The sequence below is a fragment of the Diachasma alloeum genome, unplaced genomic scaffold (assembly GCF_001412515.2).
Source record: "Diachasma alloeum isolate Michigan unplaced genomic scaffold, Dall2.0 Dall_scaffold_00326, whole genome shotgun sequence".
NCBI classification, from domain to species: domain Eukaryota; kingdom Metazoa; phylum Arthropoda; class Insecta; order Hymenoptera; family Braconidae; genus Diachasma; species Diachasma alloeum.
In genome coordinates, this window is record NW_021680465.1 from 92,959 (window position 1) to 109,101 (window position 16,143).

Below are 16,143 nucleotides of genomic sequence, written 5' to 3' on the forward strand. Positions count from 1 at the left end.
GAAACACCATATTCTCTTTTCATTTTACTGATTTTAATTCACTAAGTAAAACAGATTGCAAAACAGCTCGATATGACAAAATGTTCTTGAACGAAAAATATTAATTTCACACTTTTTACATGGATTCTCACTAATCGAAATTTTTTACTCATCTATTTGGATGCAAATATAACATCGAGGTCATGTACAACTTCCAAGACTTGTGTTTTGGTATCGGATGGAGTTCAATTGGCAGAATGAAGGGCTCATCTACAGCCACTCAACTCTAGTTTTCGACCACGAGTCAGAATTCAGAGGGAGCACCAATTTCTCGTATACGCAGAGACTAGTGGGGCGCGGGAGGGGAAGGGGGGGGGATTGTGCCATCCCTCGAGTTGCTGGGTTTCCGGCATTTGGAATTTTGCTAACGGGCAAAACTTTGTCGTACCCAAGTCGTGGAAGGAGAGGGATGTGTTTGTTGGACCAAGAGAAGCCGAGAGAAGTGTTCCACGCCTTGGGAGCAAACGAGTGGCTAGGGGCGGAGGAGGGGCGGGGGAGAGAGCCCACCCAAGACGGATGACGAGGGATAGGTCGACTGGTTGGTTTGCACTGTGACTAGTCTGGCAAACTCATACGTTAGTTTGGTAACCTGGAGGTGACAACCTGGAGACTTCAGGCGTCAAACATGTCTCTGAACTTGTGAGGGAAGCAGACCGTGTTGATTTGGCATTCATTATATGTCCGGGCGTAAAGTTGCTGGTGTATGTTCATTAAGAATGAGAAAATGTCAAGGCTCTCGTGGATTTTAGTTGAAAGCGAAGAAAATCCCCATGAATTGAGAATACGGGTTTGACAACTTGCAAGGTTTACAGAGTACTATTTTTCATGCCACATCAAAGACACTACTTGATCTTGTTAATTTAAAAAAATTATTTTCTCCTCTCTATTTCAGTTGTGCAAAATTATAAAATATCGTCATATTATACGTCTCCTTGGGAGATTATGACGAGACCGCGTGATGTCACCCAGTACTCGTGTAAGCTTATGTTTAATGCCCCAAGCGAGTTATTGGGCTTTATTAGTGACAGACCAAGTTTTTATGCAAACGGCACACATAAAATAAAGGACCAGCAGTGTTAAAGTTCTGGAGAACCTCAGCTGTTGTCAATAGCGAATAACAGTTTGTAACATAACGCTATAGGGTCTTTCGGTTATTCTTAAACAAAAACATTCACAATTTGTTTGACATTTTTGGGGTGAACTCGGAATTTTGGAATAAAGAAAATGAAAAAATAGCACATCAGTGATATTTCTCCGTCCGCTTATTATTCTTTTTTTTTAAATCAAATGATGAGAAAAAATAATCACCCAGAATAACATAAAGTGTAAGAAGAAAAAAACACCAAAAATATTCCAATGATATGCCTTTTCCTCATTTCATGGCGTCAAGTCTCATGTCCCATTGACCGTTTGAATTTATGTGCGTGATAAGAGCCAATTGGATCGTTTTCCTTGACAAAGGATCGCTTACAAAGTCCAAGCACTTCCCCAACCTTTTATTTTTTTCACCTTTTTTTCATTAATTTTCCTCTTACGCTGCAGTTTTCGTTGTTTTCTTTCTAATGTTTCGCAACGACTCCACCTTCATTCATAGTAATTCCCGTCACGAACTCACCCAGGTACTTTATATCCTCGACGACAGACACGTTTCCTCCGGTGAAGCGTGGTTGGTACAAGTCCCCAAGAATCGACAGAGTCAATTCACTATTCTTTTTTTTCCATCTGTGCTGTGCTGTGCTGTGTGCTCTCTTTTTAGATACAAATCTCCAACACCTGAGTGATGCCGGCATTGTCAATCTAAGAATAGAACTATTGCGAGTAAATGGCTCAATCATCGATGATCTTTTCCGTGCTCCAACCTATTGGGGGGAAAAAGGCCACACCAGTGTGTATGGATGTAGCTTGGCAAGCCACTTTGAAGTAATCATTCCAATGGGAAGGAATTTAAAGGCATTCTGAGTTTTTGTGTGTGGAATAACTTGAGAAATCGAAGGAACGCAACCTGTTGGCTGCCACATGGCAATTCGCAATACGATCAATTCCCTTGGGTGCTTCTACGCTTTCCGATCAGTTGCACTCGAGATGGCAGAGAAGATAAGAGGGTAGAGAAAGCAAAATGAGGAGGGAGGGAGAAAAAGGTAACAAATAGTAGTGGAGAAAAAAAGATGGAGAATGAGAAAGAATTGAGAGGAATGAGAATAAGTTAGCCATTGGTTTGCCACGGTATGCCAGGCAAAGATCAGGTAAAGATCGATGAATCGCTTTTGGTTAAAGTCTTTTGCCGGGCCATTTGACCTCAATGACGTTCATTAATCCGTTGAGTCGTTGCACTCGTCTAAAATACAGCGCAAAGTATCATGCCAAACATTCGCCTTTTCTTCCTCTTGAGTTGATTTCAATACTGGGAAAAATCATATATTTGAAAAACTATTTTTGGATTGAGGGGACAATTACTTTCAACACGTTTACCTCTCACATAATGAAAGCACTTCTTCAGACATGTATTCTTCTGGTACTTCAGAATAATACTTGGAGGTAATTTAAAGGAATTCTAAATCAAAATTATGGGTGATAGAAGCAAGAAGAGTCAACGATGCCAAGTGGGTCATTATTCCAAGTGGACCTTTTCGAATGGACTGCGAATGTATATATATAGTTCCAAATAAGTGATCTTCACCAACTTTATAGTCTGAGACGAGAAATATATGCCTCTTAAAAGTTGGAGTAGAGAAGAAAATTATAGTAGGTTTAATTACTCTGTAAAGATTTAAAGTATTCTTAGAGGTGAATCTATATCTGATAGGAATCAATGTAATGTATCTATTACAATTACTATTACAATCCAAATACACCGTAAAAATAGAAAATTTTGTAGAAATACGGACATATAAGTGAAATATAGGACAACGATGCTGTGATGGAAGCCAAGGGAATATACGTATAGTTGACGTTGGCTTCCAGCAAGGGCTCTGTATATTGAATTACGCAGCGATCAATCGTTCACAATTTGCCATCACTGGCGTACATAAATCATTGGGAACTATTGATTGAACAAAATACCACTGATTTCGCATGGCGACCCAGCGTGCAAAGAAAATACGGATTTTCTGTTTATGCGGCAAGTTTTTGGTAAATGCAAAAATAAGACTAATCAAATAATTGGATTTGGCAGATCTTTTCAGCGGTTAACTGATCAAATTTTAATATTTTTGTTATCCACGACGGCACATGAAGAAAACGAAGAAATTTTTTGTTCCCATATAGTGAGAAACGGTAGTGATTCCCAATAGTTGGAAAGTCTCGATGAAAATCGAGGATAACTTTGCCCAGTGTTGGGAATTTTCTACCAAGTTTTTACGAGGCAGTTGTATATTCTTCTATTTATGTGATTGCTCATCGATAATGATTCTATATAGATAAGATAAAGTTGACTATAAGAAGGAGGAGGAGGAGGAGGAGGAGAGCCAGTTGCTGGAACTTTTAGACAATGACACATACGAAAGTGAATCAATTTCAATTTTCATTTAAATGTTGTAATGAAGATAGATTTGCCTGGTCTTTTATCGTGTGTAATCCGGTCAAGGCGCAAAAATAATATAACGATTTTCGAGGTTATTGCAGCCAGTGTCAGTCTGAAAAAGGATTTCAACGAATAAGATTCATCACGTCACGGAAATCTTCACTGCTTGCTGGCAACGCCCAACGACCCGTCGGAAAAGTCAATCTGGAACGTGATGCTATTTGGTTATATAGGAATTTCTACCCTTCTTTTCCTGAGCAATCAGGACTATCCGAGCCAATGGAGTAAAACTTATGAGATTGAATGAAACTAAGGGCTCAGTAATCTCTCAATTAATTAAATGTCTATTTTTAACGGTTATATCCGCACTTGAGAGCTTGAAATCGGAGTTTAGGTGGATCATTCAATGGATAACTGGCTAACTGAACAATGATTATTACTCTATGAATTGAGGATATCAAGTGATGCTAATATTATAATGTTCACATGAAATATTGAATTTGAAAAACGGGAGCTATGATGAGATATAATCCACTTTTCTCCAGTGAATTTGATAAAAATTGGAGGATCATCCAGATCTACAGTGAGACGTGGCGTAATCGTCGATCCGGTATCCATAAAATACATAGCGGGGCATGCAAAATTTAAAATCGTCGTCCTCTCTTTGTAATCCGATTGGCTACAACCCAACTTTCCAGTGGATGAAAATATCCCAATAATAATAGATTCAGTGACTACTTTTTATGAACGTTATAAAAATCAACACAAGTCTCTCCATTTTTTATCAAGGAAACATATAATCTTCAAAATATTTTTCTCTTTCACTTTTCCATATTTGAATAAAATATATCTCTCTCTCCTCTTAAATAATACCATACTTAAAGTATGTAATCTCGTCGAATTGTAAAACGGAAATCATTCGTGCTCTCTACTATATAACGAGCAACCTTTACCAGAATAATATTAATCGATACATGAACTTGCCAGAAATAATATTACAGAAAATTGGAAATGATTGTCATTCCGCTGAAGCTGGGTGAAACTCCACAGGCGTTACATAACAGACTAATAAAATTAATTAGCATGTGATAATCGACAAATTCATCTATTATTAGGGAAAATATTTGCATGCTAAACTTGATGACATTATATGACGAATAATTCCACGGCGTATTAATAATTGATGACAACGACAAGGTTGATCAAATTTCCAAGAACCTCATAAGGAAAATGAAATAGCATTACCTAAGAAGAGAGTATAATTGAAGAGAGAGAGAGAGAGAGAGAGAGAGAGAGAGAGAGAGAAATGTTTTATGAAATTGCGCTATGTGAAATTTGATGAACAGAGAATGCCCCTTGAATAACAGAAGAAAATGCAATAATGATTATTTGGAGCAATTGCGATGGCATACATTCAAGATGGAAATGCGCGGAATAGATGGGAAATAAAGTGGAATGGAGACTAAATATAATTATGGGAAAATTTTATGGAAAGCGCTTTGATGATGACCGCAGCAGTGAATTCACTCTATTCTTATAATTGAAAAATTGATCATGTATAATAGCCTTGATTGTGTATAGACTGTCGCTATGAAATTTACACTGATAATTTTCTTCCAGGAGAATGAGATTTCCGCTGATCCAGACATGCCACTTCCTTAATTTCAGTAAGAAATACTCCTCCTCAGAAGTTACTTTTAAGAATGACTATAGACTATAGACTAGAATGATTGTGGATTACAACTCTCAGGTTTTGTGTGTATTCTAGATAATGCTGAATAGTTCAGCAATCAGCCATAACCAATCAGGATTTTATACGAAGCTTGAAAGTTGGAGATTCAATGAGGGAAGAAAACCTACTTCGATCGATTAAAGTACTGCTGACTGGCAGAGTTTCCAACAACTTTTTTCGTCTACCTATCGGGCTTGGGCGTATTCGCCCACCACAAACCGCACAATATATTCCTTACATATTTGTTAATCGAGAAAAATGCTATTGAAAAGTTGGCTTCGTAAAAAAAAAAAACAAAAACGTCAAGAATTCCGTATAATTGACTATAGAAATTGTTTGATAATCCATAACTCGCATGAGTTTTTTGCGAGTAAAACTAGGAAAGTTGATGGAAAAAAGTGCTAATACAAGCTAAATAAATGTTTACGATGAGCTTTGTTATCCCCGTCGTATTCTCACTGCGGCGAGCGTCATAAAACCCCAAATGATGAACATATCCATGAAAATTTATTGTCGTCAACGGACCAATGGACATTGCAGTAATGCCGCACACGTGTACATATGATATTGATTTTTTGTATACCGTTGGAAACAAAAATAATTCAAATAGAAGCATTAAAATATAACTGATTGTTTTCACAGGATGGGATTTACACGAGTAAAACATCAATTTATCTTACATGAGAGCCCAGTGCACTGGTTTATTCATATTCGTTTACTAATAAAGGATCTACGTAGTGGTGATGCTCGGTGGAGGCACAACGAGACCCAAGCGACACATTCGTGCGAGCTATCGCTTATAGCCCTGGTCTATATCCCAGTCCATTCGGAATATGCAGCTGATGATAGTATTCACAAAATGGAGACACATGAAAAATCTTCATTGGGTGGAATTTATTTCCCTAGTTTTTAGACAAATTGTCAGAATGGAGAATTTTATTTTGTGAAAGATAATTAAATAGAAAACAAAAACAAAATGAAAATATAAATTCTTACATTTTCCTACAATTTTCCTCGACGAGTGGAAAAAAATGACGAGTATTTTCTTGGTATAGTGTAAGTATGCCAACGTTTACTCTAAAAACATGTAGCAAGAGAGGTAGGAAAAGCAAAGGAAAAAAGTAAAATTGGTAAATATGCCCAATTCTCGCGTTGGAAAGACCTTTCCGTTGCACATTCTTTGAGTTTGTCCCCTATGTTCTTCCATTTTCTCAACATAGAGGATAAAATTAAAGGCACAGAGTGGAGATTCCAACCGCGCTTGCATTCTATACAGGACGAGACGAGGCGGAATGGAAAAATTGTTGGAACCCATTTTGTAATGGAATTATTATAGATATGTATATTGTTTCATTTTATTTAGTTAGAATGCTGTGCACCAATATGTTCATCTTGTGATATTCAAGATTTCATGTGAATTCCAGCTTTTAGAAGAAAGGATAAAGAGCGAGAGAAAGAGAGAGTATAGAGAGAAAAATGGAAATGCCAGTGATGTGTGGAATTGAGGGATCACGAATTGTAAAGGCTTGGCTGAGCTGGACAGACATTGCTTTACGGGAAAAAGAAATTACAGGATATCCCCGACGCAAAATCATTGGAATACCTAGGCAAAAGACCAAAAGATGTAGAAAAGAACGTTGTGACCATGCCTTATATCGACTTTTAAACTCTTGGGAATGCTGGGCTGCTGGATGTCTCACTTTTATTGACTTGTCCTTGTGCTCTCTCTCTCTCTCTTCCCTCAGGATTTCCACCTTTTTCCCTCCAGCAAGGGCCCTTTTAAGGGCATTTTACCTGGATAGTTTTCAGCGAGCTCACAATATCCTGAAGAATTCCAATGTTTAATTGTTTTCACGCCCTGTTTGAAATTTTGTCAAAAATTTCATTTGTATGGAATTGGAATGTATAAATAAAAGTACTAATAGGTGTACAAATGTTTGATTGTGATGAACCGAGCAGAATGGGGATAACGTACAGGAAATGCGCGACGGTGGATCGGTTTTCCACTCGGTGGCGTGATAAACCAACGAGCCGGTGTACACCAGTCGGAGGGAACTAATTTCTCCGACGAATGAGTATTTATCGGGAATTTGGGCGAACACGCCTGGAGGCCTAAAACCCACCCGGGTTGGGGGCTATTGCAACAGTCTACTATATCGAGGCCCCTGCTGTACTACCTCTCCATTCTCGCGATATAACTCGTGTATATCCCATCATGACTGTGGACCGAATGGAGCGCGCCTAGCGTTTTCGTTCCATTTTCGTTGTTTTGCTTTAGCTATCCGTCAGACCGAAACAAAGCGGATGAAACAGATTCAGAGAGTTTTAGTCCCTAAACGATTGTCGTTGAAAATTCTACCAAAGTATATGGAAATCATTCCATTAAATTATTAAATCATTTCACTACTCATACTGTTTGTTGAAGAAAAAAAATATCAAGAGACATTTTACGGTTCTTTATTCATAATTATTTCCTAAAATACCTCAGAATACCTCAGAATACCTAGAGATTAATACACAATTAATTAGTTTGATTTTCAATGGCCACAGGAATACTTACACTAGACTTCACTAGTCTAGTTAAGTGCTATATCCTATATCGTTTTCGAAGTACTGAAAACACATACAATGACGTTAATAGCCAAAATTAACGGAGAGATATCACTGAGGGGCATTAATAGCCGCACAAACATGATGCTGTATCTCTATTAAAACATATATGCATGCCACTCTGCTGTACTATTCCAAATGGAGTGGCACAGCTTGCAAACAACGAATCTTAAGCTTTCACTGTACCCAGCGAGGCTTGTACCCATTACGTGTTAGTACCTTTATCGGGGATAAAGTATTAATTATTACAGAGGAATGGGGATATGTCTTGAAACGAATCTTGGACGTTTTTGAGATATGTTATTGAAAGACATGTTTTTAAAAGCAGCTAGGATAAAGCCATTATAAAAAAAAGTTAATTTCATTAAATGAGAAAAAATATTCTATTCTCAATTAAGAACAATACTCTCCATTTGAGATTTCTTTTCCCTCAGTGTGTGTATACATATATATTTTTTTGTTTTATTTCCTCCATCATTTGAATATTATTCAACACACCACACGACAACTCTTTTTTCATCCTATTTTGCGCTCGTTGTCGACCGCTTGTTTTTTCATTGCACTTTCTTTTGCATCATCACTAGTGCTCTGAGGGTACCTCGTTAAAACATTTAACGTGTGTGATGTTGGTATAGAGAGGGGAAAAAAACACAATAAAACTGAAAAATTGATGATAAAAGTTTTCATGCGAATATAATAATAATGAAAAAAAAATGAAGCAGACCAAATTGAAAAGGGGCATAATTGACTGAAGCCGGCATTTACAAATACTTTAATTCAATATCAGGGAAAAATAAATTTTAAATTGATGTTATATTGCTCCTGAACTAGAGCACATTGTTCTCAATTCGTAAATCTTTGTTTTCCAATGAATTATTTTCTATTGTATTTTGACGCTAGAGGTTTTTCAGAATTGCAATCTTAAAGTGGGAGGTCGTCACAACAGTGTTGAACGAGTGAAGCGTGAGAAGTCTCTCCTAAAAGTTATGTTCGCGGCGTTGCTCCTTCCACCCCACTCTGGGGTAACCGCAAGGACCCACGCTTTTGCAGCTTGCATCGCCCAAATTCCATCGAAATCGAATGTAGAAATAATGTTTTGTATGTGCAATTCAGTTGATAATAAGTGTGTTTATTTATTTCACACAAGGGGGATAATGATTCCTTCTGAGGTTTTGCCAAGATTCTATTTTTTTCACTTAATCATAATAATTGTATGAAAATGGATTGTATTTTGATCGTCAATAACTCGAGTTTGATGAAACGATTTAGTTAGATTTTTCAAAGAAGGTATTAACAAATGGTATTAATAGTCAAGTAGCCTCGTTAACTAAATCGTTCCACCTTTTCCACCAGTGGACCAAATGCAAATGGTATTGTCTGGTCATCAATTATGAAAGCAGCATTATCCTCCCTCGTTAGAACGGATCCCACGTCCAAATTTATAATTCGCGTCGTGTATGAGACGTGAATCTCAACTTCCATCATTACATCCGTTATTGAATGGGAAGAGAATTGATATTTTCCTCCAGGATGCCACATACAAAACTCATTATTTCTTCAGCAGTGCTTAAATCCATTAATTTATTAAAGCAGAACGAGTGTGTGGGATAAAATTTCTAGGATAAAATATTAAGAAACTCAACTGTTTATGATCTAATAAACTGCCAACAAGTCCCTCAATTTGTTGTTCTCATAACTGTAATTGTCGATTTATCATTTTTTTCCTCACTTGAACAAAATGATAGCAGTAAACCTCCATTTTTCCATCATAAATCGTGCTGCCGTGTTACCGAGAATACTGTGAAAAATTCTGCCATGCAACTTGTACTACTGCAGTACCCGAGATTTTTTTTATCCCCAAGTTATTGCAGATCAAATACAGAGAGACTATATTTTTTAAGCCCGATAATAGAGTTTAGCCGGTAATCACGTTAGTCGATGTTTGAACGAGATATTTTCTCGTAGCAATTGGACTTTCTTAATTACATTTATACGTACAAGGGAAATAGGAGGAGGTTATATGATGAAGTAGACAAGTCCAACAGGTTGGCACAATGGCATGTATACTAACGTTCCTCCCCTCTTGTGCAGTCCCATAGATTGGTCCTTGAATTTGCCCAAACAGTTTTACGCCAATATCGTATCTTTGGAGTGCAAATTACTGAAAATTATTCCATTCAACAGGTGTTGAATGAATGGCTTCAAATCAATGCCAGATTTTCTTTTATTTGAGGAAAGAATGAGTTTATTTGTTCAATGGAAATTTGAATTTCTCCTGAGAATGTAGGAATGTTATGGGAAAATTGAATATAGTGGAGTTATTTAGGAAAAATATCAGGGACAAAGAGATGGACTCTAATAATTTAATTTTTTTAACGTTTTGATCAACTATAACTGTATCGTGGGAATTAATAGTTCTTGGAAGAAAAATAAAAACTTGTCTTGTAGCTGGAGTAACTCATTATCGATAAAATTCAAAAGGAAGAATTTATTATTATTACGAGTAAAAATACCAATTTTTGTGCCAACATGATCTTGTAATCATCAATTCAACTAAACAATTCCATCGTCCATGATTCTTTGTACCGTTCTACTGGTGAAATCTATTCATTTATTCATATAACTTTTTTTTTAATGTGTAAAAACTACCCAAAAGATAAATGAAAAAATATACAAGAGAACTCAGAGCTGAATGTCAATTAGTTTTTCCTCCGCAATGAAACCCAGTGAGTTTCATTAGCATTTTAGTAGAGCTAGAGTCGTTGTATATGCAGTAACTAGTTGAAAAATATATTCAGCTGATATTTTTTCAACGGTTAGTTCGAATGACTAATAGAAAACCGGAATTTTTTTATAATTGAAAATGTTACTCATCTGTTGAGGGGAATTTAATAATTTCTCATAGTCTTCTCTGTAGTCAAGTTGGAAATTGTTTCTTGAAAACATTTAAAATGAAATTTTACTCATTAGGTTTATGACTTTACCAATCTCCATGATGAACAGTAAATCGAGAAGTAACTCAACATCATATAACTACTTAGACGCTAAACGTTTGACAATTCGCATCTTGAATTCCCCCCTGTAGGTATTTATATATGACAAAGTGGAAGGCAAACGAGAAAACTGTGAATATTTAAATGACTTTAGGCCGTTCACCTGCCCCCTGGCATGCTTGCAAAAACAACTTGGTGGTTATATTCCATGTGACTGGTTCGTATATCCAAAAACCAGTCGACTGAGCCGGTTTCGATGACTGTACGAATTATTTACCGATTATACATGGTTGGATATGTAGGAGATTGAATTATCTCAATTGAACAAATTGTCAATATGATAAGGTATGCATGAAGTTGAATCGATGGAAAAAAAAAAAAAGAATCCTATCAGCTGGTCGGAAATTTTATTTAGCACTGTTGAAAGGACAATTTTTATGAGCGTTGGAATTTTTTATTCTCCCATAAAATGACACACGTTTCATGGAAGACGATGTGGAAAATGAAGAATTATGGGGCTTTGAACCTTACATCACGAACAGAGTCTCTTAAAATGAGGTCGCGTCCGTGCAGGACTTGATCTTCAAATCCGCTGTCAAGGCTTAAAGCCCTGAAACACGACGAACAATTTCCGAAATACCCGACAGGGCACGTCTCTACAGATCCGTTGGAACTTGTTCGCTCTCAGGTTCATCCTCGTGTGTGCATGTGTGAGGATTGTGCGAGGAGACAAGCGATAAAACCACCTTTCCTAATCTTTACTGGGTGAACAATAGTTGTGATGGTGGTTGGTATGAAACACACTGCGGCCAGCAATGGGTACAATAGCCTCTTATTCCCTGTGTGGATGAAGAATTAGGAAAACGCAGAGTAGTTTGTGAGTACACTCGCATTATGACATGTCTACACCACAATTCACCACTTCATTATGAAGAGAGGACTGCACAGAAGGTTTTCTCTCCTTTAATTTCTCATTTTCGTTCTTATTTCGAGAATAATATTTTCTCGTCTTGAATTGTGGAGAATTGTGTTGATGAATTAAGAACAATATACTTTATTTGAAGAATTATTTTCCTCAGGGAACGTGTTATCCACGGTTGGTAGCCCATAAAACAATACGATCGACTTGATAAATCATCGTGGCATGACAGAGGGTGTGAGTTTATTGTTTTATTAATTTTTCTGGCTGTCACCAGAAGCACCTTAATATACAGCAGATTTTCTTTTTCCATCATTTTTTTTTCAACTCTCCATTCCTCTTTACTTTTGTCACTACTTGTACTACATTACGATTGCAGGGCTATAGGATTGAAAAGTGAACGTCAGATGTGAGTGCACTTCACCAAGCTGTTGATGCCTAATCCGATCAGTCGCATTGAGACAAGTATCTTATTTATATTGTTTTCATCTAAGCTACAATGGATGTTTCCGATCCTCAAGAGACACTTGGCCGAGTGCTTTCAGTTGTGAATCACTGATGAAGAGAAAATAGTAGCTATATAAAAATCAAGGATCAAAGCCATAGGAACAAAACGATCTTTGAAGTGCCATAAAATTCAACAATTTGTATATGGTTATCCACACATGTTTTATGCATATGCGAAAGGTATTCAAGCTGAGGTTTATTTACGAGCGACAGAGCTTTATGTTACCGCGCGTGGTGCATGGGTGATCGTGTATAAGCGGCAGGACCCGGGTGGTGAACGCGTTCCACAACGGAACTTGGTGGTTCGCCCTATCGACAAAGTGGCCGTTAGAGTGCCACGCTTCTGTACACATTACACTCTATACGGCCCGCTTGCCATTACAAATAAGGATGAAACGTGCGGCTGAAACCACTTGTTTTTTATATTACAAATTTTAACCCCCCCCCCTCCCCCCTGCTCCTCACTTTTCACTTCCGGTCGAACTATTTGCAATGCTAACGAAATATCCCGTAATCTGTTGGTATGAATAAAACGGGCTTTTTTATTGCTCGCGAATGGATGCATGGGATGAGTTCAAATTTTAATATAAACACATGAAAGAGGGAAAATAAAACGGCCAGTTTTAGAGCTTCATCCATCCAATAGTTTTCGAAATGACATGCTCCTTTTGCAACTCAATTTATCACAAAAATCAGAAAAAATGAAAAATAAATATTTTCAATTTCTTTCAATTTTCCAGACAGGGAGATTTTTAAAGCTAGAGCATTTCAACATTTTTATTTGATTTTTTTTTTCTAAAAGACTGGTATATGTCCCTCTAACTCCGACGCCTTCATAGTTCAGTGCATGGGGATTATCGCAACCTCGACTTTCCTGCATAATGCATCACGTTGACACGTATGCAAACCCACGCGCGGCGCTCACACCAAGAGTGCAGCGATGTTGAGTGTAACTATGCAGAGGGCAATTGAAATTTCCCTTTCTCATGTGTTAGTTTTGTTATTTGCTGATATTCTTTTACTTTTATGATGTACTTTGATGAATCACCCTGGCGGCCCAGAGGTTTTTAATTTCTTCTCTTTAAAGAGGATATGCTTTCAGAGGCTGACGTACATAATGCAGACCGCTCGTACGATATACACGTAGACCAAGATATCCAGATGGAGAAAAATAAGAAGAAGCGGAAGTGATGGGAGGAAAGGGAAATGAGGATACAACGCTGGGATATCTTGTACGGTGAATTTGCTCGTCCACGGAAATATGAGGAGCGTGTTCCGGGCTACTTTACAGGCAGACCGTTTTCATTTTTTTTTCTCCCTTTCGTTATATTCTTCTTCAGAAATGCTGTAGGATACTTGGAACTCCGGAGGAGTAAAAAAAAAAAAGTTTATGGATTTTACGTCAGAACCTTGACAATTTTCTTATCCATCTTACTTCATAATTCAATGTAAGAAAACAGTGGTAGAAAGGCGTGGAACAGAATCACCAGAAGATTGATCATTCTAAAAATGCTGTGAATATAATTAACGTGACTCGGTGAGAATTATCAACCACTGTCAATGAATACATACACGTGGAGGAACGATAAAGAATGACATGAGAAGAATCCAATGAAAATGTGATGGATTATATAATCGTTACGTAAATTATACGGATGTAACCGCTCAATTATGTGTAATTTCAATGAATTCTCGCACGGTATTCATGATTGATCGACCAATGGTTCCATCATTACTTGGACGAGTTATTTATGGACTAAAGTGGTTTGTCAGTCAGTCAGCCGATAAATTTTCATCGGGATTCTATAAATTTGAAAAAATTATGGCAATGAATTGACAGCTCCCATTGGTGTAGATAATGTTGCATAATAACATTATTTCATAAACCGAATGACATACCTGTTATACGAAGCAATGCATCGCAGTAAACTCTAACAGCAATGACAATTCTATACAATTTTTCATTTGGCTGAAGAAAATATCACAAGGTGTATCACAGCACGTAAAATTGACTACACGTGGTATCACAATTGGACACTCGTATGTTACGATTCTACCCCAAGAATATATACACGAATGAGCGCACTTGCCACGTTGAAAAATAATTCCGCGAGAAATACTATACACAAAGGTCCCGTCAAATAAAAAAAAAAAGTTAATAAAATAAATAAATAATAGTTGGTGTGAATCGTCGGTATTTCTTGGTACTTCTCCGGTAGTTATCTGGACATTTTCCTCTTCCTTTCCAAAGTATCTTCGTTTTTCACCAACTTTTTTACTAGGCGGCAATCGTTGCAGGTCGTCCCGGCGGCCGTTCTCATCCAACTCACTCGTCTCAAGACGACTTTAATTATACGCCGCAACAATTTACGGGCATCCGGCGCGTTCTACCAGGTATATACATATAACTCCAGTGATAGTGACTTTTTTTACCAGTTATTTTTCAAATTTCTTTTGCCATTGGCTATGACACGATAATAAAAACACTCTGATATTGCGTTTTTTTCAACCCAACTATTTTTTCATTCAGTTTACTTGGTTGACAATCACACCAACGTGATATCAGTCGTACACTTGATACTTGATGAAAACGGTTACGTGTCAGGCCGTCAGGGTCGAGCGATTGGCATTATCAAATCAAAATTGATAATTATTAATTTATATTTTATGTATTCACTGTCAAATAGATTGCAGTTGTAATCGTAAAATCTTGTATTCAACTGTTGTGTATAAAAAAGGATGAGTTACAAGTTTTCACGTTGAAGAATAATTCAACAGGCTTGAAAATTTATTCAGCAGATTATTCACTCCGAGGTAAACTGTCTTGTTAAAATTGTTGATACATCCGATGCTCCAATATTTACATACACAGCATTGATAAATCAAAAATTTATACGAGATAAGAGTGACAAAGTTGTTGATTGCACGTCCATCGGAGTACTGACTTGGCCGTCTGAAACACACTCAGGGGAAACCGCACACGGTACCCTCTGTTCATTGGCTTTCCCCACCAATGCGCGATGTGGCGCGGCACCAGCATCAGTTCAACATACGAAGCGCCGGTGTGACTCGACTGTGACCGAGTCGACGCGATGCGGCGCGAAAATTCGTTACTATACCAACCCCCTCGAAACCGGCTTATGGTATCTAGCTTATGAGTATGTTATGTTTATTTCAACAATTCTACGTGTGGAAAAATTCGAGATGAATGAATCATCATGGATCATTAAGAGAATAACAATTATATCCGCAATTTCATAATAGTGCAGCAGCGTAATAATGCCAAAAGGGATAAAAATTTAATTGTCTCGTGATGATCTGTATGATTGCACCTCTATTATTGAGAATGGCGTGTTTATGAAATGAAGTCGATGAGAATCAGGAGGAAGAACACTTCAAGTTCGACACTCCGCAAAACTACCATTGAATATTTAAATCTCCTTTCGATAATAGATCCAAGAGAAGTGATACATATCCATCAATAACGGGGGGTGGGGGGAATCGTTACGGTCTCGCGATGGTGAAATGCGTGTTGCTGAATTTAGTTAATTTCCCTAGTTAACTCGACTCTCTATAGTCCACTATGGTGTTTTGATGTACTTCAGTCTGAACTTTGATCTAATAACCATTCGCACGCGATGGCGATTATATCTTCATCGTAAACTGATGCCGCGCGTGGCGAAGTTAAAAGAGCGTTGAGACAGCTAGCGGATTGGATATGAGGAAGATAGAGAACTAAGACTCACGTTTTCCACCCCCGCCCAACCCCCGCTCACTCGATTGAACCACCCTCGCTCTTTCTGCTGAAAAGACCCCCCCCCCC

At 37.6% G+C, this 16,143-nt stretch overlaps 1 protein-coding gene across 2 annotated transcripts in view; it reads right to left on the minus strand.

The window, feature by feature from the left end:
* LOC107040287 (mannosyl-oligosaccharide 1,2-alpha-mannosidase IA) overlaps window positions 1-16,143 on the minus strand; it is a 60,295-nt gene that overhangs the window by 18,161 nt on the left and 25,991 nt on the right. Inside the window, exon 1 of one of the 2 annotated variants that reach the window (XM_015260313.2) lies at window positions 14,220-15,265. The exons of the other annotated variant lie outside the window; for it this stretch is intronic. The gene's annotated coding sequence lies outside the window, so the exon portion shown is untranslated. Of the gene's footprint in view, window positions 1-14,219; window positions 15,266-16,143 lie in introns of those variants that run through there. 2 annotated transcript variants of the gene reach the window in all.